Source organism: Rattus norvegicus, chromosome 16 (assembly GCF_021556685.1).
Source record: "Rattus norvegicus strain SHRSP/BbbUtx chromosome 16, alternate assembly SHRSP_T2T, whole genome shotgun sequence".
NCBI classification, from domain to species: Eukaryota; Metazoa; Chordata; class Mammalia; order Rodentia; family Muridae; genus Rattus; species Rattus norvegicus.
The window spans coordinates 52,781,252-52,808,360 of NC_141549.1; the positions used below are offsets into that span (position 1 = coordinate 52,781,252).

Consider the following 27,109-nt stretch of genomic DNA (forward strand, 5'->3'; position numbering starts at 1 on the left):
AGGCCAAGAGAGGAGTCTGAGGCAGAACGGCTACGTTCTTTCCAGCTACATTGAATCCAGAACAGATCTAGCTGGTTAGAGCTCAGAAAGGACTAGAAAGGGCAAGCTTATTCAGCAGCAAGTCTCAGAGGCTGAAAACATTCTAGGCCTGGATAAGATTGTATGGAGAGGCTAGACGCGTCCAGGCCTAGGCCTAGGTTAGCAGATAGAGGCAGTACATCTCCAGTGTGATGATTACTACAGGAGAATAAAAGTTACTTTATAGAGGGAAATCAAGGAAAAGGTGTTGTTTCTGATTAAATGAATGGAATATTCTTGTGGCCTTGAGTGGAACCCCAACATTAACCCAAGCCACCCAAAACAAGAGTTAATCTTTTCAGATCTGCCAATCACCTGGCCAAAGAGACTGTTCCTCAGAAAGGCATAGTCACCATTTATTTATTTATTTATTTATTTATTTATTTATTTATTTATTTTTAGATTTATTCATTTATTATAAGTACACTGTAGCTGTCTTCAGATACACCAGAAGAGGGCATTGGATTTCTTTACAGATGGTTGTGAGCCACCATGTGGTTGCTGGGAATTGAACTCAGGACCTCTGGAAGAGTAGTCGGGTGCTCTTAACCGCTGAGCCATCTCTCCAGCTCCGTAGTTACCTTTTAAAAAACCTTGTATTTATTAATTTTATGTGTGAATGTTTTATCTGCATATATGTATGTGTATTGTGTTCATGCTGGGTGCCCACAGAGGTCAGGAGAGGGCATTAGAGCCCTGGAACTGGAGTTAGGGGTAGTTGTGAACTCCCACATGGTTCATAGAATCCGCCCAGGTCCTCTGCAAGAGCAACAAGTTACTCTTTACAGCTGAGACGTCTCTCTAGCCAGGTTGATATACTTTACATTAAGCTAAAGATAGGGAAGGAATAATTGGTCCTTTAATGGGTAATGTGCTTTTCCTTGCCAGGAAGCCTGTTCTGGTGCAGTCATGAGCTGGGACCAAGCATTGCTGAGGTCCGCTTGCCTTCCTGAGTTACCCCTTCTCCTCCTCTGCTATCTCTTTCGAAACCGATGCAAACCTGGGCACTCTCAGTTTCTATGCTGTCTTTAAAGCTTCCACACCCCTTTCCATGTGGCTGCTTCTCTGCTCTGTGGCTACTTAAAAGCTGACTGTATACCTTTCTGTCTTCTATTACCCATCTTCCTCCTCTGGGTGGCTACCCAGACCTGCAGCTTACCTGCCCTGTTGTTTCTCTAATAGAATCGCACACGAGCTTCCTTCTGGGTTCCTTACATATTTTTAAATTTGTTTATAAAACTGAGAACTTTGAGAAAGGACCCTAATTTCCCCATGGAACTCATGACACATCCTGTAAGACTTTACTAAATTTCCAGGATTTACAAGGCTAGTGCGCAGGGAAAGTGGGCTGTTAGGATATCTTCACCATAAACAAAGCTAATGTCTTGTTTACGAGAGTCCCAGAAAATGTCTGGGAAGTAGGCCACATTCAGGTCTTGTGGGATATTCACCAGGGAAGACTGCTTGGGCATGGGTTTAAGCCAATAGAAAGTTTTTATTAGTCAGCAGGCGACTAACTCGGTGCTCAGGGCTTCAGTGCAGTCGTCAGCCTTTTCTAGGATGAACTTTCAAACACAAAAACCATATTCTAGGTTGGCACACTTCAGTTAACAAGAACAGTTGGCCAGAAGTAGAACTACAGAAGCCAAAATCAAGCTTAGGTTGATCAAGGTTGAGATGTTGCAAGAACTATGGGCTTTGAAGGATTAGGCCTTGGTTTTAGTTTGGCAGGCAGTGCTCTGTGCTGAGTTTTACAGCATGGATGGTTGTACTTCTATCATGGAGTCAGTTGTGCTAAGGCCTCAGGGCCTACTAAGGCCCTGTTACATTCTTAAGCCTCGTTCATTGCTATTTTGCCTCAAAATATCTATTATTCAAAAAGAGTATTATCTGTATGTCTGAACTTCCAGATAATGGTGTTTCCTGTACTGGAATATTTGCTTTTCGCCATGGGCTTCAAGTCCAGGGTGTAGGGGATGGGGAAGTTTCTTTTCTTTTTCACATCCTCACAATCTTCCCTGTCTTCCTGTTCCGCCTCAAAAATAAAATAAAAATAAAACAGCAGCACCTGTGGGGTGAGCAATCTGAGGAAATCCAGGCCCAGGCCCAGCGAAGCAGGGTTGGGGCTTTTTCTTAGGTGGAATTTTTAATATATACGAAGCAGGAGTTAATAGAAAGAAACGTGCTTAGAGAAAGAATAAGGTATACTCATGAGCTGAAGAAATAAAGTTTCATAGTTTCATAGATATGAGAAACAAAGTTGTAAAAAACAAGGTTTTGAGGAATACATCTGACGTCAGGTTGCCTAATGATATGACAAAATTTTAGTAGTCAGAATGACCAGACTATTCTGACCATACGTTAGGACAAAACAAAGATAATTGTTCTCGGAAAGACCCCCCTACCCCTTCCTGTTGTAAGTCCTGAGAACAACTACAAGATTTCATAATGATGGGTTGGGGATTTAGCTCAGTGGTAGAGTGCTTGCCTAAGAAGCGCAAGGCCCTGGGTTCGGTCCCCAGCTCCCAAAAAAAAAGAACCAAAAAAAAAAAAAAATTAAGATTTCATAATGAAAAAAAAAAAAAAAAGATTTCATAATGACCCCGCCCAGTTCCTCCCCCTTTCTGAGGGACTTACCAACTTAGCCCTTTCACAGTGATTCTCCAAGGCCAGGTGTGGGGCTGGATGAGGAAAGTGACTGAGCTAAGAACAGCCCCTTGAGTAGGCCAGCCATTACCTGACCAGATCCTTTGTCCTGTGCACCACCAATGAGAATGGGCCAGCTAATCCTGTTGCTGAAGTCTGCCCTCTGTAATGAATAAACGTTGTGTGTTTTTTGGGTTCGGGGCTGCCTCTCTCTATGTGGATGAGCAACCCCACGTACGTGGATCGTTAAACCTCTAGGTTGTGCTCCTGAGGTAAGGCCACTTCGGGGTCTTACAACAGAGCATAGGTGTGGGCTTCCCAAGTCACTCAATTACCTACCAATTGAACTCCAAAGAGCTCTCCCTGTCACAAAATCTTCAACTCCATAGAAAGTCATTGAGTAAAACTTAAACAGAGACTGGTCTGATGCGATTGATTTTATTTTAGGGAAGCAGGGACTTAGAGGGGAGAGGGAAGCAGGAAAGGAGAGAGGGAGGAGAGAGAAGGGAGAAAAGGGGAGGGAAAGAAGAGGAGAGGGAGGGAGAGAGGGAGAGAGAAGGAGAGAGAGAGAGAGAGAGAGAGAGAGAGAGAGAGAGAGAGAGAGAGAGAGAGAGAGAGAGATTCAGCTTGGGTATCTGCACAGTGCACAGTAATGGTTCTTATCTCTGTCTGCATCCATTTATGCTGCTGTGACAGCACACCATAGGCAGAGCAATTTGTTTGTTTTGTTTTGTTCTGGTGTTTGAGACTGGGTCTCTTTGTAGTCCTGACTTGTCTGCAGCTCTCTGATGTAAACCAGGCTAGCCTTTATTTCATAGATATCAGACTGGCTAATTTTTTTTCCAGACTGGGTCATTCTTCTTTTCCTTTTCTTCTCCTTCTTTTCTTTCTCCTCTTCCTCCTCCTCCTCCTCCTCTTCCTCCTCCTCCTCTTCCTCCTCTTCCTCCTCTTCCTCTTCCTCCTCCTCCTCCTCTTCCTCCTCCTCCTCCTTCTCCTCCTTCTCCTTCTCCTTCTATTATTATTTTGTTTGTTTTGATTTTGTTTTCCGAACAGGGTTTCCCTGTATAACCTTAGATGTCCTGGAACTCCATCTATAGACCAGGCTGGCCTTGAACTCAATAGATCTGTCTGCCTCCTGAGTGCCAGGATTAAAGGTGTGCACCATCTGGCTTGACTAGGCCCTTCTTATTTATCTTATAATTCTGGAAGCTGAAAAGTCCAAGAGAGCAAGAGACGGCAAAAAGACTTAAAACCTGCCTTTATAACAAACTTACTCCAGTAACAAACTATCTACTGTTGCTACTTGTCTTTAGGAGTAAGCACCTCCCACTAGACTCTACTTCCCAATATTGTTACTACAAGGACTAAGTTTACAACACATGACCTTTGTAGTACAGGTTCAAAAAAGGGGAAATTACGGAACACTGTTTTCAAAAGGAATGAAGGAAAATGTTTCTATAAATCAGAGATTGATGAGACTGAAATGAGTTTTGTTCCTCAGCTTTCTCATTATTAAATGCTGGTTTAAATCCAGACGCTACAAGGCAGAGTTCATGGTGTTCCATTAAAGTCTATGAATTCAAGAGTGATTCGACCTGGTCCTCCCTCTGCCCCCCAACCTTAATTTATTACACAGTTCTCTTCAGGACTGGGGTAAATTTAGATGCTTTATTGATGTGATGATGACGCAGAGGTGAGCAGTAAATCCAAATCCAAACTGATACAGGAAGATGAGGACGCTCAAATGACTCACCCCACACAGCACACAGCTTGTCTTTCTTTTGCATCTATTTTTGGGTGTATATTGCAATGCAATTACGAGGACTCAAGAGTCTTTCTAAGGATCTGCTTGGATTTGTGCCAGAAGCATCCAATGCTTCATTCAAGGCCTGGTTTCAAAGCGCACCTATTGTAAGGACTCTGAGGGGAAAAGATGAAGGATTAGTGATTGGAAAAGACTTGTTGACAAGGCTCTAATGGCAGAACCAGAGACCACAGTCCTCTTACAAATCAGGATAGTTATAGGACATAAAAGGGAAGGCAGAGGGGCTGAAGTCTTGCCATTTGGGGCCTATGGTCAGCAGTTACCAGGGTGGCTGGAAAGGAAGGGGTGGCTTAAAGAAAGGTCATGTGACTGATAAACATCTTTTGTTTATTGGCTGTTACTGGGGCCAATAGGATGGGCCAATAGGGAAGCGGTAGCTAGAAAAACAAGTGGGAACCAAGTTACTTTAGATCTGGCAACTGTACTGTTTCATCAAAACAGAACAGCTTTAGAAAATGCTGTGGTCATGGCTAGCGCTCCTACCTTGTGACTTTACTAGAGAAGTGGAGAAAGGAGAGCGCAGTTGCCATTCCAAAGACTTTATGCTAAGCAGAGGTGGGATCTGTGCTGATTTGACTGAGAATGCTCCCTACAGGCCGACAGAGCTGAATGCTTGGTCACCTGTTAGTGGAACTGTTTCAGAAGGATTAGGAGGCATGGCCTTGGAGTAGGTGTGACCTTGTTGGAGATTGGGTTTCACTAGGCTTTGAGGTTTCAAAAGCCCATCTCTTCCCAGCAATAGAACATTAACTAAGGCAGAAGGCATGGCACAGTGCATGCACTCACATACAGGAAACAGAGAGCGAGAACAGGAAGTCAAACCAGGCTTTAAAACCTCAACGCCCGTGTCCGGTGACGTACTTCCTCATGGAAGGCTCTACAACCCAAAGATTCCATCACCTTCCCAAACAGCACCATTATCTGGGAACCAAGTGTTCAAAGCACGAACCTATGGGGAATATTTCATATTCAAACCACAAGAGAGAATATACTCATGTAGGTGTTCACTGGGGATGGGTCCCCAGGTAGAACAAAATGTTCTGACACTCAAGTTCCTTCTTATCCACCTGGCATGTACTATGAATAGAATCTATTCATATTTTCCCATGCATATTCAATCATCTTTAGATTATGTGTGATACTTAATGCAACGTAAATGCTATTTAAGCCATCGTTAAAATGTAAACCTTAGGAGTAAAGAGAAGGAAAAGAACTGTGAGCATGTGCAGTAGAGATGTAGCCACTGATGGCCAATTCACATTTTTGACCTGCGGCTACATTCATATATACAGAGCCTTTTATATACAGACAGGGCCACTGTTCTCTGACCAAACTTCTCTCAGCCAAATTCTTTGTAACAGAAAATTACTTTCCTGCTACATGCTTCAAAGCAACCTTTTGATTTCACAAACATGTGGTTTTCTTTTTCCTTCTTCCCAGAAGCATTTTGCTTCAGAAGAAAGGTGAAGCTCAGAGAATTCAGAATAAATCTTTGCTCTTTCAAGGAAAAGGAAAGATGGGGAGCCTCTGTGATGAAAGCAAACAAATGATACCTACAGTATGGCTTCTTTGTCTTGTGACACTTTGAGGACCAAGGTCCAGTGACAGGTTTTAGCAACAGGAGTAGAATTCATTCCCAGGCAACTTGCTAGGCCTGTCCTTGTCATTGCCTGAGGTAGCAGTGTTGACTTTTAACCCAGCTTGATGGCTTTCCAGGCAGTCACAGCAGAAAAGAGTAGCCTTCCTTTGCTGGCCTCCGAATTTCAGGTGACAGAGGCCTCCAAGTCTCAGATATCCTCTAGAACAGAGGAAAGGCCCAGCAGAGAGGTGATCACTATGGTTTATTATATGTATCAGCTTGGCTAGGTCCTGGTCCAACACCATTCTGGATGTTTCTATAAACATTGGGGGGGGGGGTGTTGGTTGTTGTGTGTAAAAAATATATATATAGTGTGTGAAGACCAGAGTCTGGTGTTAGGTGTCTTCCACCTCATCTTTTGACACAGGGTGTTTCACTGATCCTTGAGCTACCAGTTTGGCTAAACAGACCCACCAGCAAATGCAGGGATCCTCCTGTCCCACCTTCACATTGCTGGTTCCAAGAATACCCCCACCATACCTGGCTACTTCTGCGGTCTCTAGAGAGTGAATTCCCATCCTCATGCTTGCTTGGCAAATATTCTATGGATCTCACCAGCCCCACTGAAGTTATTACTTAGATGGTATAAAATTTAAACAAATTATATTCTGAATGAAGCAGATTAGCTTCCACAATGTGTATACGTCATCTAGTCTGTTTTGAAGTCCTGCTGAGAGCAGAGACCAAGGTCTAGGGAAGAATGAATTCAGGTAGCAGATGCCTTCGGGCTTAAGTACATCACCTCTTTTCTGAGGCCCCAGCCTACCAGTCTTCCCTGTAGAGGTTCGATCTCTGAGGATCCACGACGAGCTGCGATCTAAATTGTTCCTTAAACATCTGTTTATACACATCAGATTAGTTCTTCTTTCTGGAGAACCCTAACTGATCTGTTAAGGGATAGTGACCTTTGCTTCCTGCAGCATTTGCCTATATTCTCTTCTGACTTTGAGATGCCGCATATTTGTCCCTGCCCCGTCCACATGGCTACCCATAATTCACTGCCTCCTGTGCTAGATACCTGACATCAAGCCTGCTGAGTCTTCTCCATCCCAGGGTAGGTGGTTCACTTCGACACACTGGTCACATTCATATGCATTAACACTCTTCCAGGTCCCTCTGGTCCCCGCGTGGATAGACTCTGCGAGCATCCTTGTAAGGAAGCATCAAGCATGGCTCCCTTGCATGCAGTCTCTAAAGGACCTTAGCATCAGCCCCATTCAGGTTGAATGTCTCCTCCTCAAGATCTTTGAAGCACATTTCTAGGGGAAATTATCTTCAGCAATAGCAACTTTCCTGAGGAGAAAAAAGCATAATCCTATAAAGGAGTTGCCTTTCTGAGACATACGCACCACTGCAAGTTCGCTCACTCATCAAACGATTTCCTGTGTGCGCATGCAGATTTCCAGCTACACGCTTACTTAGTTTTAATATTTGATGTTCTAATCCTGAGGTGAAATTCACCATCATTTGGAAAAATTGAGCTTTGGACTCTGTATCAGTGCCCCAGGGATGCTCACATTTAATTAAAAACTAATGGAGAAGGCGTTTCTTTAATAATTGATTAGTCTTATCACTTAAGCATGTCTTGACTGTTGCCTTTGGGAATCAGTGACTTTTACCTTTCCTCTTTTGTGTAAAACCCACGCACGCCATTAGCAACTCTTGGTATTTGCACCGCTTTCCTTTTGAGAGAGCAGATCCAGCCACTCGAGAGCTTGCTTTTGAACATGACCCTAGAGACCAGTGGAAACCTGAGTTTGCCTCCCATGTGAGAACACCCCAGTCGGCGTTTGTCTTTGAAAGTTTTGTTGATTTGCGTATTTTAAACTATGCATATGTGTGACTGTTGTGGATTATGTGCACGTGAGTGCAGTGCCCATGGAGGCCAGAGGAGGGTGTTGGATGCCCTGGCTGGAATTACAGAGCAGTGAGCACTGCAGTGCTCAACAGTGATGCTGGGAACTGAACTTGGGTTAGTACACCCAAGAGCAGCGTGTACTCACAACAACAACAACAACAACAACAACAACTACAACAACGACAAAACAACAAGAAAGGTGCATCAAGTGAAGGAGAATTCTGGGTGTTTATGGAGTGGGTTCTGGAATCTTGAAAGCGTCAAAATTTTTGTCTGGAAACCAAGGCAAGAGTTCCAGCACTCGGCACAGGAAGGAAAGAAATTTGTTCATGGAGTAAAGCCATTTTCTTCACAGTCCCAGGGAAACTCCAATCTCAGTGAGAACAGCAACACCATCACCATTATCTGGAAAATGGAGGAATAGGAAGGCCACAGCATGCCCTGCCTCCCCAGCACGAAAACTTCTGCCCATCTATATAACAAAAGGCCAGTTGCTGGGCGAGAAAAGTGTCAAGAACACTGATAGCCAAAAGAAACACAGAGGAACAGGTCCAATGTCTCGTGAGGAAGTTCCCCTGAATGGCAGAATCCCATAGCTTACTCTTTGACAAACTTACTCTCCATGTAGACAACATACCCAGGAACTCTATTAGTAGAAATTGAAGGGGCAGTTTTGGGGATGACAATGGTAGCATGAAACACCTATCAGGTCCATAGGGTGATATAGCAGTTCCAGGAATTTCCTACAGAGATACTGACACAAAGGCAAGGAAGCAACATGGTTTCCAGGACTAAGAGGTAGAAACAGACCATGTCTGTGTTCCGTGAATGTGTTTCTTGCTTACAGAGGCCAGAAGAAGGCACTGTTTCCCCTGGAATTGGAGTTATAGATGGTTGGAAACTACCATGTGGTTGCTAGGAATAGAACCCCAGTACTCTGGTAAACAGCCAGTGCTCTTAACCACTGAATCATCTTTCAGCCTCTGTTGTTGATTTTTAAATAATTATGCACACTGAAAGTGGCAAATATAGTTGAAATATCTGTTATTTTTTTCTCTTAAGAAAGCGTGAGTGTGTGTGTGTGTACGTGTGTGTGTGCTTATGTGTGGAATGTGGGTGTTGTCTATGTGCATGTGTAAGTATACATGTGTACATATATGTACATGTGCCAGAGGTTGGTATAGGGTCCAGTTTTCTCCACCCTATATTTTGAGACATAGTCTCTCACCAAATCTATAGCTTATCAGTTAGGCTAGATTCGTTGACCAATGAACTCCAGAGTATTCATTCATTCCTGCCCTTGATTCTGCCAGTTGTGGGATTAAATCATCAAGTCTAGCTTTTTATGTGTGTCTTAGTTAGGGTTTTACTTCTATGAACAGACACCATGACCAAGGCAACTCTTATAAGGACAACATTTAGTTGGGGCTGGCTTACAGGTTCAGAGGTTCAGTCCATTATCATTAAGGTGGGAACATGGCAGCATCAGGGCAGGCATGGTGCAGAAGGAGCCGAGAGCTCTACATCTTCATCTGAAGGCTGCTAGGAGAATACTGGCTTCCAGGCAACTAGGAGGAGGGTCTTAAAGACCACACCCACAGTGACACACCTACTCCAACAAGGCCATACCTTATAATAGTGCCGCTCCCTGGGCTGAGCGTATACAAACCATCACAGTCTAGATGCTAGGCTTCTGAACACAGGTCCTCATGCTTATGTGGCAAACACTTTATTAACTAATGATCCTCTCCAGTACTCCTTTTAAAAAAGCTTTTAAAATGAGTTATATACTAATTATACAGACAAATGAGTTTTATTATTGCATTATACATATGTGTTAAGTATTTTGATGACATCACCCTGTCACCCTCTCTCTTGACCCTCCTACATCTGCTAATGCCCTTCCTCTTTCTAGCCTCTCATCCTCCTGTGTGTGTGAACCAGTGAGATTAGTTAGCGTTGCTTACAGAATCGTGGGTGAGGGGTTACTTACAGGAGCAGGGATAACTAACCAGCAGCTATGCCATGGAAGGAAATGTATCTCCCTTCTCCAGCACCCATTAATGGCCAATAGCTCCCCAGGAAACACCGTGGCCTTGTGATACCCTCCCCACAGCAAGAAACTTGGTTTTTCCACTTAAGAGTAAACTGTGGACAGAATATTTTATTGCAGGAATTCTTTGGCCTATAATTTCTGTAGACAAGGACATTCTCTTGTATAAGTAAAACATACCACGGTCAGAATCAGAAAGGAACAGAGAGCTCTTACCCCACCTAATCCTCAGGACTTGCCATTGCTGTAATGTCCATCTAACAAGCAAAGGGCAGGTGCAGGCTCTGTGCTGCCACCTTTGTGGGTCTGTGTACTGTCCTTCGTTACATTAGGTGCAGGGTCACACACTCTGATGTGTGCATCGCCGAGAAGATGAACTACAATTACTTGATAAGTTGGCATATGTCAAGTTTCTCCTCTTCCAGTGATTCCTTTGAAATCATAAAGGAAACATGGAATGATTAAAGTCGTTCTATTATTATTATTATTATTATTATTATTATTATTATTATTATTACTACTACTACTACTACTACTTATCTCTTTTCATTGTTTTGAGACAGGTTCTCACTACGTAGCCCTGGATGGCTTGAAACTTGCTGTGAAGCTGGAGTAGGCTGGCCTCTAACTCACAGAGACCCATCTGCTGCTGCTTTCTGAATGCTGGGGTCAAAGAAGGACACCTGGCTTATGTACCCCATTTCTTATCAAACATTATTTTATATCAGGGATGTCTTTCCTGCCTTCTTTGCTTTTCTGTCTCTATTTCTATATCTCTGTCAGTCTTAGGGTCTCCATTGCTTTGAAGAGACACCATGACCAGGGCAACTCATAAAAGACAGCATTTAACTGGGGCTGGCTTACAGGTTCAGAGGTTCAGTCCAGTATCAAGGCAGGCATGACGCAGGGGGAGCTGAGAGTTCTACATCTTCATCTGAAGGCAGCCAGGAGAAGACTGGCTCCCACATGGTTGGGAGGAGGGTCTCATTGCCCATCCCCACAGTGACACACTTCCTCCAACAGGGCTACACCTCCTAAGAGTGCCACTCCCTCGGACAAGCATATTCTCTGTCTCTCTGTCTCTCTGTCTCTGTCTCTCTGTCTCTCTGTTTGTCTCTCTGTCTCTGTCTCTCTGTCTCTGTCTCTCTGTCTCTCTGTCTGTCTCTCTGTCTCTGTCTCTCTCTCTCTGTCTCTCTCTCTCTGTCTCTCTCTCTCTCCTCTCTGACAGAGCCTAGTCTGGCCTCCAATTTCCTATCTTGCTCCAGGTTTCCAAGTGCTTGTTACTGGAATGTGCAACCCATACCTGACTGACTAAGACTTCCTGAAGTAACTATTCTATCCATTACCCAAAATGATCTTTAGCTGCTTCACAATTTCTGTATTTCCTCAAGGGCATTTATATTAGTGTCCAATTTACATCCTTTTCTATTATTGTTGTAACAAACGCTTGTAAACTTAGTTCCTGAAAATAATATATAGTTAATATTTTATACTCTATAGGATAAAATTAAATCAGTTCACTAGGCTAACAGCAGGTGCTGCTGGCTACACTCCTTGTGAAGGCTCAGAAGGACCCATTCTCTGACTTGCCAAGCTTCTAGAGCAGGGGTTCTCAACTTCCTCAATGCCGTGACCCTTTAATATGGTTCCTTATGTTGTAGTGACCCCCAATTATAAAGTTATTTTCATTGTTACTGCAATGAATTGCAATGTAAACATCTGGTATGTGACCCCTGATCGACCCCAAAGGGGTTGTGACCCACGTGTTGAGAGCCACTGTTATAGAAGTGCATCTGCATCCCACCTACATCTCTAAGTGACAAGCATAGGGTTTCCTCGTCTCTCTGGTCTCTGCTGTCACCTTTCCATCTTCTCGCTCTGACTCTGACACTGGGCCAGGTGAATAGCCTAGAATAAAGTTTCCACTGAAGCCCTTTAAGTTTAATATATGCAAAGAAAGCCCCCTTTACAAGGCGAAGTAACGTAGTCATAGGTCTTGGGAATTAGCACACTGATATCTTGTGCGACCATTCTGCTTACATAGACTGATGGAAGAAAAGCTCTAGTCTCTTCCCCTCCTCCCTTCTCTTCCCCCTTCCGCCTCCCCCCACATCCATGCCTTTTATTGTCTATTTACTATCATGTATCTTATTTTCTAACATCTATTCATCTATTATATACTGTTTTTTTAACTCTCTCTGTCTCTCTCACATATACCACCCATTTTTCTCCCTATCATTATCTATCTATCTATCTATCTATCTATCTATCTATCTATCTATCTATCTATCTATCTTCTTTTTAAAAAAGATTTATTTATTTATTATATATGAGTACACTGTAGCTGTCTTCAGACACACCAGAGGAGGGCATCAGATCTTATTACAGATGGTTGTGAGCCACCACGTGGTTGCTGGAATTTGAACTCAGGACCTCTGGAAGAGCAGTTAGTGCTCTTAACCACTGAGCTATCTCTCCAGCCCGTCTATCTATCTTCTAACCATCATCTGTTTGCTAGATCTTCTACCTCTCATCTTTCTTCCTGCCTTTGTCCTCATCTTTATCATCATGTCTCTGTCTAATACTCATTCATGGATTCCCATTTGGTCCCATGGAGTGTTAAAGGACAGGTTCAGTCCTTTTTAATCAAATTTCCCTCATTTCTTGAGACCACCCTTAATTTTTGGCACCATAAGATATTCCAGACAAGCCAGGCAGGGTGGCATATCCCTTAGATCCCAGCACTCAGGAGGCAAAAGCAGATCTCTGTGAGTTCGACACCAGCATGGTCTACAAAATGAGTTCCAGGACAGCCAGGGCTGTTAGAGAAACAGGTCCTGGGGAAAACAACAGTAACAGCAACAACAGCAACAACAACAGCAACAACAACAACAACAACAACAACAACAACAACAACAACAAGATATTCCAGACTGATCCTGAACCTTTCCTGCTCTAGTCTTAGCATCAGACATTTTTGTGAGAAACCATGACTTCTCTTCAATGGAGACCGATAAAGCAAGAATCAGCATTAGACCTAGGTCTGCTGGTGCAGCCCATTCATCTCAGTGACTTGGAAAGTTGAAAAAGAAGGATCACTAATTCAAGGCCAGCTTTGGCTACAGAGTAAGTTCAAGGCCAGCCTCAACAATTTAGCAAGACATTGCCTCAAAATCAAAGAAATCTAAAGATATAAATCAGTGGTAGAATGTCTGCCTAGCCTGGGTGAGGCCCTAGGTGTAATCCTCAGGGAAACAATAACAAAAACAAAACCACTGGGCAGTGGTCAGCTCAGTACTAGTAGGATGCTGCTAATGTTGGAGCCTTCCAGGAATCCATACAGAGATAGCTACCTGGGCATATGCACATGCATGGCATATATACTTAAACTCACACATAGCTGTGCAGTGTAATATATATTACATGTACAGCTGCATCTCTCTGCTTAAAAACGTAAGTTTCCAGCAGTACTTCTAATCCCAGCCCCACACCATAAGTTTTAGATGCATTTTCTCATCCATTGCACATGTACTCTTTCCCAATAATAGAAAAGATGGCTCTTACGAGTATTTGTACATTGGATGTTTATCGGTTCAGTTCCAGATTCCCATCCCTTCCACAGACACCGAATGCAAGACCCTTTCCTCGCCATTGGCTTCCTACGACTTGTGCCAGGCCACAGGGTCACATCACCCTGCTTGTCTTCAGGTGCATGTGAATGCCTTCTTCCTCTGCTAGACTCTGAGAGCACAGGATGGGGCACGCAGGTGTTCTCACCACACCAGGGTCTCACAGCTTTTGTGGGAAGGCCACCTCTGTTCGTCCCTCTTTTTCCCAATCTTTCTGCTCACCTCTCTTAGCTCCAGCAACCCACAGTTGGCCCTAACTACTTCACCCCTCTTCAAACACTGGCCCAGGCCCCTTGTCTCTGATACTGGAGCTGGTCATTGCTGTGTCTACACAATTTCCCACAGGCTCTCCTCTCTCACTTCACTGAGACTCAAAACACCCCACATTGGCCAGCCCACCCAAAGGAGTGCTGGAGCTTCCTCCCCCCACCCCAACTCCGCATTCAGGTTAAGCTGGCAGCTTGGAATTGACATAGTAGATCTTTTTATCCCGCACCAGTTGGCAAAGTTTGGAAATCAAGTGTTCTATGCTCCCAATCTGCTTTTAAACATCTACCTTTCAACCTCTGGTACTACCTCACCCAGGTAACTAATCTCAGCACTGCCCAATGCATTGGGATTATAAACCCTGTGTGTCTGTGTGTATATGTGTGTGTATGTGTGTGTATGTGTGTGTATGTGTGTATGTGTGTATATGTGTGTGTATGTATGTGTGTATATGTGTGTATGTGTGTGTATGTGTGTATGTGTGTATATATGTGTGTATGTGTATATGAGTGTGTATGAGTGTGTATGTGTATATGTGTGTGTATGTCTGTGTATATGAGTGTGTATGTGTGTGTGTATATGTGTGTGTATGTGTGTGTATAAGTGTGTATGTGTGTATATATGTGTGTATATGAGTGTGTATGTGTTTGTATGTGTGTGTATATGAGTGTGTATGTGTGTGTATGTGTGTATGTGTATGTGTATGTATGTGTGTGTATGTGTGTGTATATGTGTGTGTATGTGTGTGTATGTGTATGTATGTGTATGTATGTGTGTGTATGTGTGTGTATGTGTGTATGTGTATGTGTATGTATGTGTGTGTATGTGTGTGTATATGTGTGTGTATGTGTGTGTATGTGTATGTATGTGTATGTATGTGTGTGTATGTGTGTGTATGTGTGTATGTGTATGTGTATGTATGTGTGTGTATGTATGTGTGTGTATGTATGTGTGTGTAGTGTGTGTATGTGTATGTGTATGTATGTGTGTGTATGTATGTGTGTGTATGTATGTGTGTGTAGTGTGTGTATGTGTGTATGTATGTGTGTGTATGTGTGTGTGTGTGTGTGTGTGTGTGTGTGTGCTCATTTTTCTTAGTTGGAACCCAGGGCCTCTCACATGCTTGGCAAGCCCTCTTCTATTTGAACTACCTATCATTCCCTTGCCTAGGCTTGTTACTTAGTTGGGCTACAAGGAGCCTTAGTTACTTTTGAATTTGGGAAAACGCCATGGCTTTTGGGAAAGTTCCAGTGCTTCCTTACATAACAACTCTTGCTGGAAGCTAAGGAAGAAGTTCATTCAAATTTGCCAGTGTCCCAGACTGGGCTGAAGTAGCTACCACTGGCTAGGAAAGGATATACACAAGTCAGGCATGGCCTCCTTCTTGCTTCAGTACTGCCCACTGAGCACAGCTGAGACTGTAAAGTCTCTATGAAAGTCAGGCTCCACATCCATATGACATTGAAGGAACTGGATTTCGACATTGGAGCAAATGACCACACACAGTTAAGGGAGGTCTTTGATTCCTGTTCTTCAACACCAACTGTAGCAATACCGAGCCTTTAAAAATTTCTTACTCAGGCTGGAGAGATGGCTCGGTGCTCGGATGACTGCTCTTCCAGAGGTCCTATGTCCTATTCCCAGCAACCACAACCATCTGTAACGGGATCCGACACCCTCTTCTGGTGTGTCTCATCTAAATAAATAAATCTTGAAAAAAATCTCTTACTCAAGTAAATTTCTGTGAATCCTTACCTTGAGAATATAGCCCTGTTGGTCAGGGTTCTCTAGAGAAATAGAACCGAGAATTAAATATTCAGCTGCATCTGTGTGGGTGTGGGTGTGCATACATGGGTTTAGAGGTCAGGCTCTAAATCCCTAGGGAAAGCCTGCTTGGAGGACATAGGTGTGGGTGGTGGGGTCTTGGGTCTACAATTTGCAGGCTAGGCTAGGCCAGGCTGGCTGGACACTTAGGCAAGGTTCCCATATTTCTGTCTTGGAGTGGAATTCCTTCATCTTTGGGGCTCCGTCATTTGAAGGGGGCTCATCCACACTATGAGGGTCAATTTGCTTTGCTAACTGTTGATATCATTGCCCCTGCAACAACCCTTCGTAGCAACCTCAGTGTATGACCATAGCAAAGTGTGAATGTCTAGCCCAGCTGCTACATACAGAGGCCCACAGAATAATTATCTGCTTTGAAAGCAACACTGGTTTTTCTTTGCCAGGCAATTTCAAGCATTTGACCTAACTTTTCTTCTTAGTGTTGGTAAACTAGTAACTAATAGACTCTTAGGTGATTTTGAGTTTCCATGCTAACTTTGTTAGGAGAATAGCATGATCTTAAGACCAATGGTAATTTTCTCTCTCTTCTCTCGGTGATCATATATTGTGTTTTGCTTGACGATCTCCCGTCTTTGGTGGAAAATATAGGTTACTCTCTTTAAGCAGGTACCATGATGGAACTTATGTTGGGGATTTAGCTCAGTGGTAGAGCGCTTGCCTAGCAAGCGCAAGGCCCTGGGTTCGGTCCCCAGCTCCAAAAAAAAAAAAAAAAGAAAGAAAAAAATAATAAAGGAACTTATGTGCCTCTCAGTGCTTGCTACATGGGAGAACAGTTGGCTCAGGCAGGTTGGACCAGCATGGCTCAGGACTCCAAGAAGAGCGATTCTCTTACCCATGCCCTGTGCTTTCTTCCCCTTTTCGTAGAGCAAGTCCGAGAGTGGGACTTGCCAAGGGAGACAAAATGCCAGGCTGGGCAGCCAGCAGGTTGAAGACAGCTGACAACTGGCTCAGGAAGTTGGCTGTCTAGTGTGCCTGTTCCCAGCCCTGTTGGTCTTGCAGGCCATTGAATAAGAACGCAGCCCCAACTACTGAGGACCGGGAGGAAGGCTGGGCTCATTAGATTTCTGCCGGCATTCACAGTCAGTCTGTTTCCCTTTCCACAAAGTATATAGAAAGCTCATAAATAAAGCATACCTTGAGTAAAATTCTGGTCATCGCTCTCACACGTTACCGATTTCCAGCAGCCTTTTGATGGTCTGCATATACAGTCCTGTACCTCAGAAACAAGCCATTGGCCTGATGCATGACTGAGACTCCAGGTCCCATCCCCAGCACCAAAAAACAGAAGCAAGATCCCAGGAGGAAATGTCCCACCAGCTGAAGCTTTGATGATCCTGCCACAAGCTGGCGGTGGCCCCGGTGGCTCATGGTGACGTTGCAGCCTGCTGGTTAAATAATGCAATAACTGTAGGTGATTTAAGTAGCTTGGGGCCAAGACCAGCCCTGCCTCAGTTTCTTTTTTTGTTGCTGTGGCAATAGTCACCTAAAGGGTCTCACGGTTTAAGGAGAACTGTCCGTCGTGGCCAGGAAGGCGTGCTGACTGGAAGCGAGGCAGCTGGGCGCGTTGAGTCCACAGTCAGGAAGCAGACCATAGTGCTGGTGCTCAGCTTGGTTTCTCCTTACATTAAAAAAAAAATACATTTATTTTATTCTTCAAATACAGTTTGTATGTGTCAAAGTGCACACATGGAAGTCGGAGAACAGCGTGTGGGGGTCAGTTCTCTTACCGTGTGTGATGACTGAGGAGTAACTCAGGTCCTGGCTGGTGGATGGTGCCTCTCCCCACTGAGCCGTCTGGAGAGCCCTCACTTTCTCCTTTTATTCAGTCTGGTCCCAGACTGAATACGGTGCTGGCCATATTAGGGCTGGCGTTCCCTCTCTTGACAGTTGGCTGAGAGAAGATGCCTTCACTGTCACGCCCAGAGTGTGTCTCCCAGGTGATTTCAAACCTTTTCAAGCTGGTAGTCATGATTACCCATGATAGCCATAAAACCCTTTCAGGCTACTATTTATTTATTTATTTATTTATTTATTTATTTAATACTCCCAGTGTCTTTTAAACCACCTTCTGTCGATTCCGTATAAAGCCCTAGCTCTTGTCCCAAGTATTCAACAAGGTAATCAGCCACTAGCCATGTGTAGCTACTCTACATTAAAATTAGCGAGTGTCCTACTTTGATTTCTACTTCTGTGCTAAAATGTGGACCAAGAACAGCTTGGGAAGGAAAACATTTATTTGGCTTCTACATCACTGTCACAGTCAATCACTGAGGGAAGTCAGTGCCTACTGTGTAAGTAATGCAGTAACTGTAGATTTAAGTAGTTTGGGGATGAGAACCATCATTGTGTTGGTCTCTTTCTCTTACACACAGAGCCAGGAGCTGAGGCAGGGGCCTTGGCAGAGACCGAGTGGAGGGACACTCATTTTTTGCTCACTCCTCAAGGCTTGCTCTTCTTGTGTATACAACCCAGGAGCACCTACCCAGGTGCGGTAACACCCCAAGTGGGCTGACTTGCTTTCGGACCAATCTGATGGAGTATTTTCCCATTGAGATTCCTCCTTCTCAGATAACTCTGCTATGTGTCAAGCTGACAACCAGCCAAGCAGATGTCATTTTTCTGTGGGTTCTGGGGAAGCTAGGCAGACTCTTGAACTATGCTCCAGGTCCTATAACCACCGACTATAAATAAGCAGTTAATTTTCTTGGTCACACTACCCACATGCATGCAAATATCCATATCCAACAGTCACGTGCCCCTAGCAGCTAGCTTATTGGGTGACACAGCTGTAGCATACTCCCGTGGCAGACGAAGGTTATGTTGGAGAGTTAGGCTGAACTTGGGCAGGAAACAAAGCTTTGAATTGGCCGATGTCTGAATGTCAACAGAAGTCTGTTAAAAAGAAACACTGTTTACCGTGGAGTGGTGGGTGGAGCGTGGGTGCAGGTTCCTCGGCCTGCATCTCACCAGAAGCTGTTAAAAAGAAACACTGTTTATTGTGGAGTGGTGCGTGGGAGGGTGGGTGTAGGTTCCTCCAATTACTCTTGAATTTTAGTCTTGGGCCAAGCAAAATTCACCATAAGTAATTCTAGATCCAGAGTCTTGGCTTCTTACAGACAATGCTTTCACAAGCCTCACTTTGGGGTTTTGCTTGTGGAATTGCGAAGGCATAAGCTGTGGTATTCTGATGTTACTGTGGTATGATGGAGACCTGTGTAGAGATTGGGTAGTCCCTGACAGATGATGTGTAAACAGAAAAGCACTTGGTGAGGAAACTCTGGGACAAAAAAAATATTAGCGGGTACTGAGAACACAAGGAAGTTTCTTGGGAGCATTGTGACTTACAATAGTTAGCCAGCAAATTGGCTTTGAACTTTCTGCAAGCCAAAGAATTGGGGAGTGAGTGGCATGTCTTTAATGAGCAAAAGGAGAAACTACATATTTTGAGGGTGGGGGAGTGGAAGCTCTTAAAGCATTTCTCACCACAGGAATTGCTTATATTAAGTTTCACACTGGGAGTACAAAGAGATTTGAATAACAGTTGTGTAAGTTGATGTTTGGGCTTTGTTCCATTTCTTTTTGCTTTTGTTTTGTGACGCTGGAGTTTGAATGCAGTCATATCCCCAGCCCCTGCTAGTAATTTTAATTTTGAAAGAAGCTCAGACCTACAGACAAATAACAAGACTAGTACAAAGAGTACCAAGTCCCATTCACTCTTCACATTCCCCTAGCGCGGTGGTTTGAATAGCCATGGCTCCCACAGACTCATGTGTTTGATTGCTTGGCCTTAAGGAGTGGCACTACTGGGCGGTGTGGCTTTGAGTTTCTGATGCTCAAGTTACACCTAGTGTGACTCTCAGTCTCTTTCTGTTCCTTCAGATCAAGATGTAGAACTCTCAGCTCTTTCTCCAGCACCATGTCAGCCTGCATGCTGTCATGTTGCCCACCATGATGATAATGGACAGAACCTCTGAAAGCAGAAGCCGGCCCCAATGAAATGTTTTCCTTTATAAGAATTGCTGGGCTGGAGAGATGGCTCAGCGGTTAAGAGCACTGACTGCGGGGTTGGGGATTTAGCTCAGTTGTAGAGCGCTTGCCTAGGAAGCGCAAGGCCCTGGGTTCGGTCCCCAGCTCCGAAAAAAAAGAACCAAAAAAAAAAAAAAAAAAAAAAGCACTGACTGCTCTTCCAGAGGTCCTGAGTTTAATTCCCAGCAACCACACGGTGGCTCACAACCATCTGTAATGAGATCTGGCGCCCTCTTCTGGCCTGTAGTCACATATGCAGGCAGAATGCTGTACATAAAATAAATAAATAAATCTTTAAAAAAAAAGATCTTAAAAAAAAAAAAAAAAGAACTGCTGTGGTCATGGTGTCTCTTCACGGCAGTAAAAACCCTAACTAAAATACCAAGCGTTAAGGATGTTGTTTCTCTGTGCAAGAACTTAGTCACCATTGCTTTTTCTGTCTTTCTATTTACTTCTCACTGAGCTTATATATAAATTTATATATAATTGGACCAGAAGATCAAGGAAATATACACATATATGCATATACATACATACATATCTCGATATATGCATGTTTCTAAACCACATTTGGAAACACTATGGGTCTTTACTTCTAAATACTTGAACGTGTTTAGCCTAAAAAATTTTTATTTTTAATTATATGGGGATGGAGAGATGTCTCAGTGGTTAGAAACACTGGCTGCTCTTCCAGAGAATGTGAGTTCAACTCCTACCGTGTACATGGTGGCTTCAAACTGTAATGATGTGTGTTGGTATGTGAGTGTGGGTTCCTGGGGAGGCCAGATATGTTGAATATCCATTGAGCTGGGGTTCTAGGTGATTGTGAGCCACCTGGTGTGGGTGCTGGGAACTGAGCATGGGTCCTTTGCAAGAGCAGCTGGTGCTCTAACCACTGGACTGCCTTCCCAACCCCTCAATGTGTGTTTCTTTAAAATGAGGGCATTTTCTCACATAGCCATAGGACAGTTGACAATAAAGCATTGTTTTCTAGGTTACAACTCTTTCCTAATTTTGCCACTCTTCTCCTTGTAGAAATTATTTAATCCCAACCCTCGGTTTCTATCCTGCCTTTGACCATTTAGTTCCCAGATAAAAACCACGCATGGCCTTTATATTTACAATAAGCCTCAGCCAGTACAAGAGCTGGCTGGATACCTACCCTCTATGCAATTAAAATCTACTCTACGTTGTTGTTGATAATCCTGAGTTATTTACTATTTGCTATGTTTCCTCTGGGCTGCTCTTACCTCCAATCTGCCAACCCTCAGGGACATGTTTTTATGCCTCACCTAACCCCTGGCAGCTTCTCCTTCCTCCTGCACCTTCTTCTCCTCTTGCTTCTCCTCCCATCCCAAGCCCAGGAAACTAAACCCCACCTATATCTCTTCTACCCAGCTACTGGTTGTTAATGTCTTTATTTACCAATCTAAAATAACCTAGAGGACTCTCTCATCTCAGGAACAACCAGGTCCTGGGGCCTGCTCTTAGCATTACAATGAGAGCAAAAGACCAAACCTCAACATTTCTCTCCTGCACAAGAATCTTCTTTAAACTCAGCCTTGTAATCTGTCATTTTTGGCTTCCAGGCTTAAAAAAAATGGTTGGGACAGCAAATACGTGACAGCAAACGTTAAAGTAGAGGGACAGCTGATTATTCCACTGCCCATCACACCAATTTGCTTTTGTTTCTGGGGAAAAATGCATATACTTTTTCCTCATATACACACACATATATGTATTTATACATATATACACATATAACTAAATATATGTATATATACCTATATATGAACTTGTGTATATATATCATAAAAGCAAAAAAAGCAAAAGTTGTCAAAATCAAATAGGAATTGTTCGTGTTAACCCTAATGTCCCAAAGTAAATAAAATCAGGTTGGCTGATTGTGTCTTTACAAAAATTACCAGAATCTCATACTTGTATAAGCCCTTGTGGTAGCAAATTTTGATTGTTGACTTAATATACTTGGGAAGAGAGAGCCTCAATAGAGAAACTGTCCCCCATCGGGTTGGCCTATGAGTATGTCTTTGTTAATTATAGGAGGGTACAGTCCACTGTGGGCAGCACCATCCCTAGGCAGGTGTATCTGTGCTATACATGAAAAATTGTAGAATAAGATCCTGAAAGCAAACTAGTGAGCAGAATTCCTCCATTGGTTTCCATTTGAAGGTCCTTCCTTGAGTTCCTGCCCTGGCCTTCCTAGCTAATGGACTGTAATCCGTAAGCTGAAACAAACCCTTTCCCCTTAAATTGCTTTTGGTCACAGTATTTATCTCAAAAATGAACCCTGTTACAACTTGGTACAAAAAGCTCATCTTCAAGGACATCTGCCCAGCAAGTGTGTCTTATCATGAAGATTATCAATCATCACGGCCAAAGATATCTGGAATAACTATTTTTATTTCTGTCTTTTAAGACTTCCCCTTGTCTCAACCTGTTTGAATGTGTTCCCTGTACAGTTGAGTGTATAGACCCATTGCAAAACTCTGCTATTCCTAAATGCATACGTGATTCTTTTTTACACCATTTGTCTCTCTATCTACCTACCTACCCATCTATCATCTATTTACCTATCTATGTTATGTGTCTGTCTATGTATATGTATATGTATTTGTGTGTATGTGTGTATACGTGTGTTTATGTATATGTGTATGTGTATATGTGTATTTATGTGCATATCTAAGCATGTGTGTGAATGTGTACATGCATATGTATATATATATGTATGCATGCATGCATGTGTGTGTTAGTGTATGTGCATGCATGTCATAGAGAACACGGGGAGGTCAAAGGATTTCTAAGAGTGGTTCTCTCCTTCCACCTAGGGATTGGACTCAGGTCGTAGCTGCTTGGTGCCGGGGTGGCCGTTAAACAGCAGGTATTACAAAGCTTCACTCATAGCCGAGGAGCCATTGATAGCTGCTGGGGAAAGGAAACTCAATTTTCTTCACGATGTAGCCCCGGGAGGCCTCAAAGCCCTGTGGGTGGTCTGTACCCACACACATACTGGCAGCACTTAGCAGACTCCACAAAGAGTTAAAAGCCCACATGAGCTGTGCACAGTGGCACACACGTTTAGTCCTAGCACTTAGGAGGCAGAGTCAGGTGGATCTCTGAGTTTACAGCCAGCCTGGTCTACAGAGGGAGTTCCAGCATAGACAAACCCTGCTTTGACAAACAAACAAACAAACAAACAAACAAACAAACAAACAAACAGAAAGACCACATGAAATTGGGAGGGAATAGCTGTTGGGAGTGAGGGACAGAACTTAGAGGGTGAACTAATGGGGGTAGACTTGATTAAAACACATGCTATGTATGAAATTCTAAAACAATTTTAATTTAAAAATATCTGATGCAATCGTCTTCATTTCCATCATTAAAAACTAAAAAGAAAAAAAGGAAAAAGTCCAATCAGGCGGTGTGGGGGCTGAGAGATGGCTTAGCATTTACGAGTAAGTATTGCTCCTGCGTAGAGCTGGAACTGGGAGGTCTCCGCTCAGGACTACCTGTAGTTTTAGTTGTCGAGGATCAATCATGGAAATCCTCTTCTTTTATGTGACGCCATCTCAGGCACGGGCACACCGCTGAAGGCCCACTGTGCTGTATATACAGCCCTAAAGGCTAAAATCATAACTTCACAGCTCAAGGTTTGAGGCTAGACCCCATGGTTATATTTTGTCCAAACTAATATTAAAGAGTTTTAAGGACCAAACTGTGGTGATGTGAATATGCTTGGCCAATGGGAAGTGGTACTATTAGGAGGTGTGGCCTTATTGAAGTAGGTGTGGCCTTGTTATTGGAAGCATGTCTCTGTAGGAGTGGGTTTTGAGGTCTTTCCCTATGCTCTAGCTCCAAGCAGTATGGAAAAGAGCCTCCTTCTGACTGCCTGTGGAAGCCAGTCTTCTTCTGCCTGTCCCCTGATCAAGATGTAGAACTCTCAGCTCCTCCAGCACCATGTCTGCTTGGACGTTGCAGTGTTTCCCACCATGAAGATAATGGACTAAACCCCTGAACCTGTAAGCCAGCCAATTAAATGTTTTCTTTTATGAGTTGCCTTGGTCATGGTGTCTCTTCACAGCAATAATACCCTAAGACACCAACGTACTTAAATTGAAATTTGGGTGAACATACATAAAAAGACAGATTTTTGCTTCTCTTTAAAAGATCTATTCCAGTGCCTTCTTTCTTCTGTGGTGACTTTGGGATGCCATCCAACAGTAGGTGCTGACTTTGAACTCCTACATTCCCACGTTTCCCTTCCCTGTTCTCTTCTCTCTTGCTACGAACACCAAGGCTGAGTGGCATGTTGTCATTCCTTAGCACTCCATGATGTTGTTGCTTTTCCTAAGCCTTTTTTTTTTTTTTTTTTTTTTTTGGTGGTGGTGGTGAAATTTGAGTGGTGAATCTCTCTGTGCAGCCTTGGCTGTCCTGGAACTCGCTCTGTAGATCAGGCTTCAAAACACACAGAGATCCTCTGCTTTTGCTCCCCACGTCCTGGGATTAAAGGCATGCTTTTCCTAGTTGTAATGTATATGTCACTTTGGTGACTGCCTAATGGGTTCATGCAGGCTTTTAGCCATGCAATCCCTCCCTGCCAGTGTACGTCTTCTAGGGACACAAAGAGGCAGCCCTTGGGTCAGGAGGCGGCAGCAGCAATCGCAAACTTACAGGTTCTAGGATTAAGGTAAGTAGAATCATCTGCTTGGCGTCTGGCAGACTTGCATTGCACACTATGGAGTCACAGGGAGCAGACAATTCCATCATGGCACAGGATGGTAGCCTCTGGGCTGCGCTTGCGTTTCTTTGAAATGTCTCATTTCTCTTACCTTTAGAGTAACAGTGGCTTGGAAGACTGGGATACACTATTTACCATGTTTGTGTTTGAATTTGGGGAGAATAAGGCTTCTGGAAGCCATATGTTGAAGGTGAAGGAATGTAAGAGCTGGGTGACCGTGTCAGGTTAAGGGTGGGACATGGAAGGAGCGTGACTGCTTTGGCAATCCCGAAGACTCCTCTTCCTGCTCTGTAGCCTGATGCTATTCGGGCTTCTATAAGCTGACAGCAGAAACATTTGCTAAAATCTAAGCCATCTTTTCCGACTGCTGAAGCCAAGTAGTAGGGATGCCCTGAGGAATACAAAACAAAGAGAATGTCCACTATGGGTGTCAGACCTGACTTTGGTATTTTAGGGGTGTTGAGGGTCTGTGACAACCCTTGCCCTTCAGTGGATACTCAGAAGCTAGGAAGACAGAATCCTAACATTCAAGTATAGCAGAGTCTTCTATTAGGCCGGGTCACAACTGGGTAAGCTGACGCGTCTCTCTGGGGCAGGGGAGGACTCAGTGGAGGTGCTTGCCTGCTAGTGACATAGGAAGTGAAATGGCAGGTGTTGGAAGGCTCCACGATATCCTTTGCTGTGCCTGAAGGACACACCAGCCATGGTAAAGTCAGAAGTAATGGGAACAAAGGGATCCATAGTAAAGTGAGAAGCATAAGAGCTCTATTCAGTGCACACAGCAGAACATTTTGGCCTCACCGATGGTCAACAATGAAAGGGAACTTTGCTGGACAGGGAGGCAGAGATGGGTAGGAGAGCAGAGCAGGGTTCATTGCTGTTATCTAATAGGAACGATCAGAGCACACTGCTGCTGACAGGGATGATCCAGGAGGCAGAAACTGATAGAGAAACAGGGACCTGCGGAAGCCGTCAAGAACAGTAGAATGTACGGGACATAGAACCCAAGTAAGAGTGGGTGTTTCAGACCGGCTCTGAGTGGAACCCTGCAGGTAGCCTCGGCAGGCAGGGAAGTGACCCGAGAAGAGGTAAGAATGAAAACTCAGTTCAGATCTACTTCATCAACCGTGATCAGACTTCAGGGGGCCTGACCACAGGCACTTCATTCTCAATCATTTTAAACGCAGTATGATTTGGGGGGGGGGGTTCCTGGTGTAGTACAATCTCCCTGGTGACAAGGAAGGGTGGGTACACCAGGAAACAACTCAGGGCACATTGCCACTTCTTCCAAGAAGGTGGGCTCCAGACATAGGCTACTGTGCTGGCTTAAGGGCCTGAGGAAGGATTAGGCCTGGTCTCCATCATACAGATAGCATTTGGGCTATTAACCACCTCTGGCCCTGGTTATAGGAGGTTGATATGGCCGGATACAACAGATGATACAGTTCACCAGGCTGTTAATCACCTCCAAGTCTCAGCCTTCTGGAAGAACAGGTTTACATCTATTCTTTGGGGAGGCAATCCTGTGTGCCTAACTTTCCTAGTGTCCTAGTGGAGATCCGTGGGCCCAAAGACCTCTGTGCTGTGCTCCCAGAAATGCACCAGGAAAGGCTGTGGATGTGAGCACAGGATGTGCTAGTGGTGAGAGAAAGATGAGCTGCTTTAAGCCGTTTTCCTCTGCATCTAGAGTGGCAGGCACTTAATCAGAGACATTGATGGGCTTTTATAGACAAAGGGGTTATAGAGGATGAGGGCACAGAGAAGGAAATTGGGGGGTTAACAATAGTATCTGGGTGCTGAGAGCATGCAACGGGAGACGGGAGTGTGTTGGGAGGGAGCTCTCAGTGTTTGCAGTTTTACAAACTAAAATACAGGCTTCTATTCACAGGGATCTGTCCACAGATTTCCTGTTCCCGATCTACTTGTAGATCGTTGATGGAACCAGTCCAATGAGTCAACCAATAACCATTCAAACAGAACCAAACCAGAGTTCCCAGCAGGGGAAGGCGTTTTAAACAGCCAGAAAAACTACCTTAGCCCAGTAGCCTAAGAAAAAGAACATCTTAGTTTGCTTTGTTCTGCTGTGATAAAACATTGACCAAAACCAACTCGGGGAGGAAAGGGGTTGTTTCCGTTTTATAGGTTACAAGTCCATCCTAGAGGGCAAACGCTCAAGGCAAGGAGCCTGGAGACAGGAACTCGGCAGGACTGTGGAGGAATGCTGCTGCTTGCTGGCCTGCTCACCTTTCACCTCTGATTTCTCCCAGGACAACCTGCCCAGGGGTGCCTCCATCCACAGGCCAATCTGATGGTGATGATTCCTTCATTGAAGTTTCCCTCTTCTAGTTTGTCTGGTTGACAACTAACCAGGGCAGTCAGATCTGAACATACATTTATTTTTCAGTCAGATCTGTGCCCACTGTCTAAGACATAGCATATCTGGAAATGCCAGGCGGGTGGCAGGTCTTCTAGGAACCCGGAAGC

General features: G+C 44.0%; 1 protein-coding gene and 1 long non-coding RNA gene across 1 annotated transcript; one reads left to right on the plus strand and one right to left on the minus strand.

Annotated features, from left to right (window-relative positions):
- The window catches only part of Erich1 (glutamate-rich 1), a gene marked incomplete at its 5' end in the record, with an annotated part of 52,793,804 nt that overhangs the window by 21,910,692 nt on the left and 30,856,003 nt on the right, over window positions 1–27,109 (plus strand).
- LOC148000558 (uncharacterized) lies at window positions 4,374–10,530 on the minus strand. The gene is made up of 4 exons (XR_015640322.1): window positions 10,316–10,530; window positions 7,207–7,481; window positions 6,107–6,347; window positions 4,374–4,644 (listed from the first exon to the last, which is right to left on the minus strand). It is a non-coding gene; the product is annotated as an uncharacterized LOC148000558 (long non-coding RNA).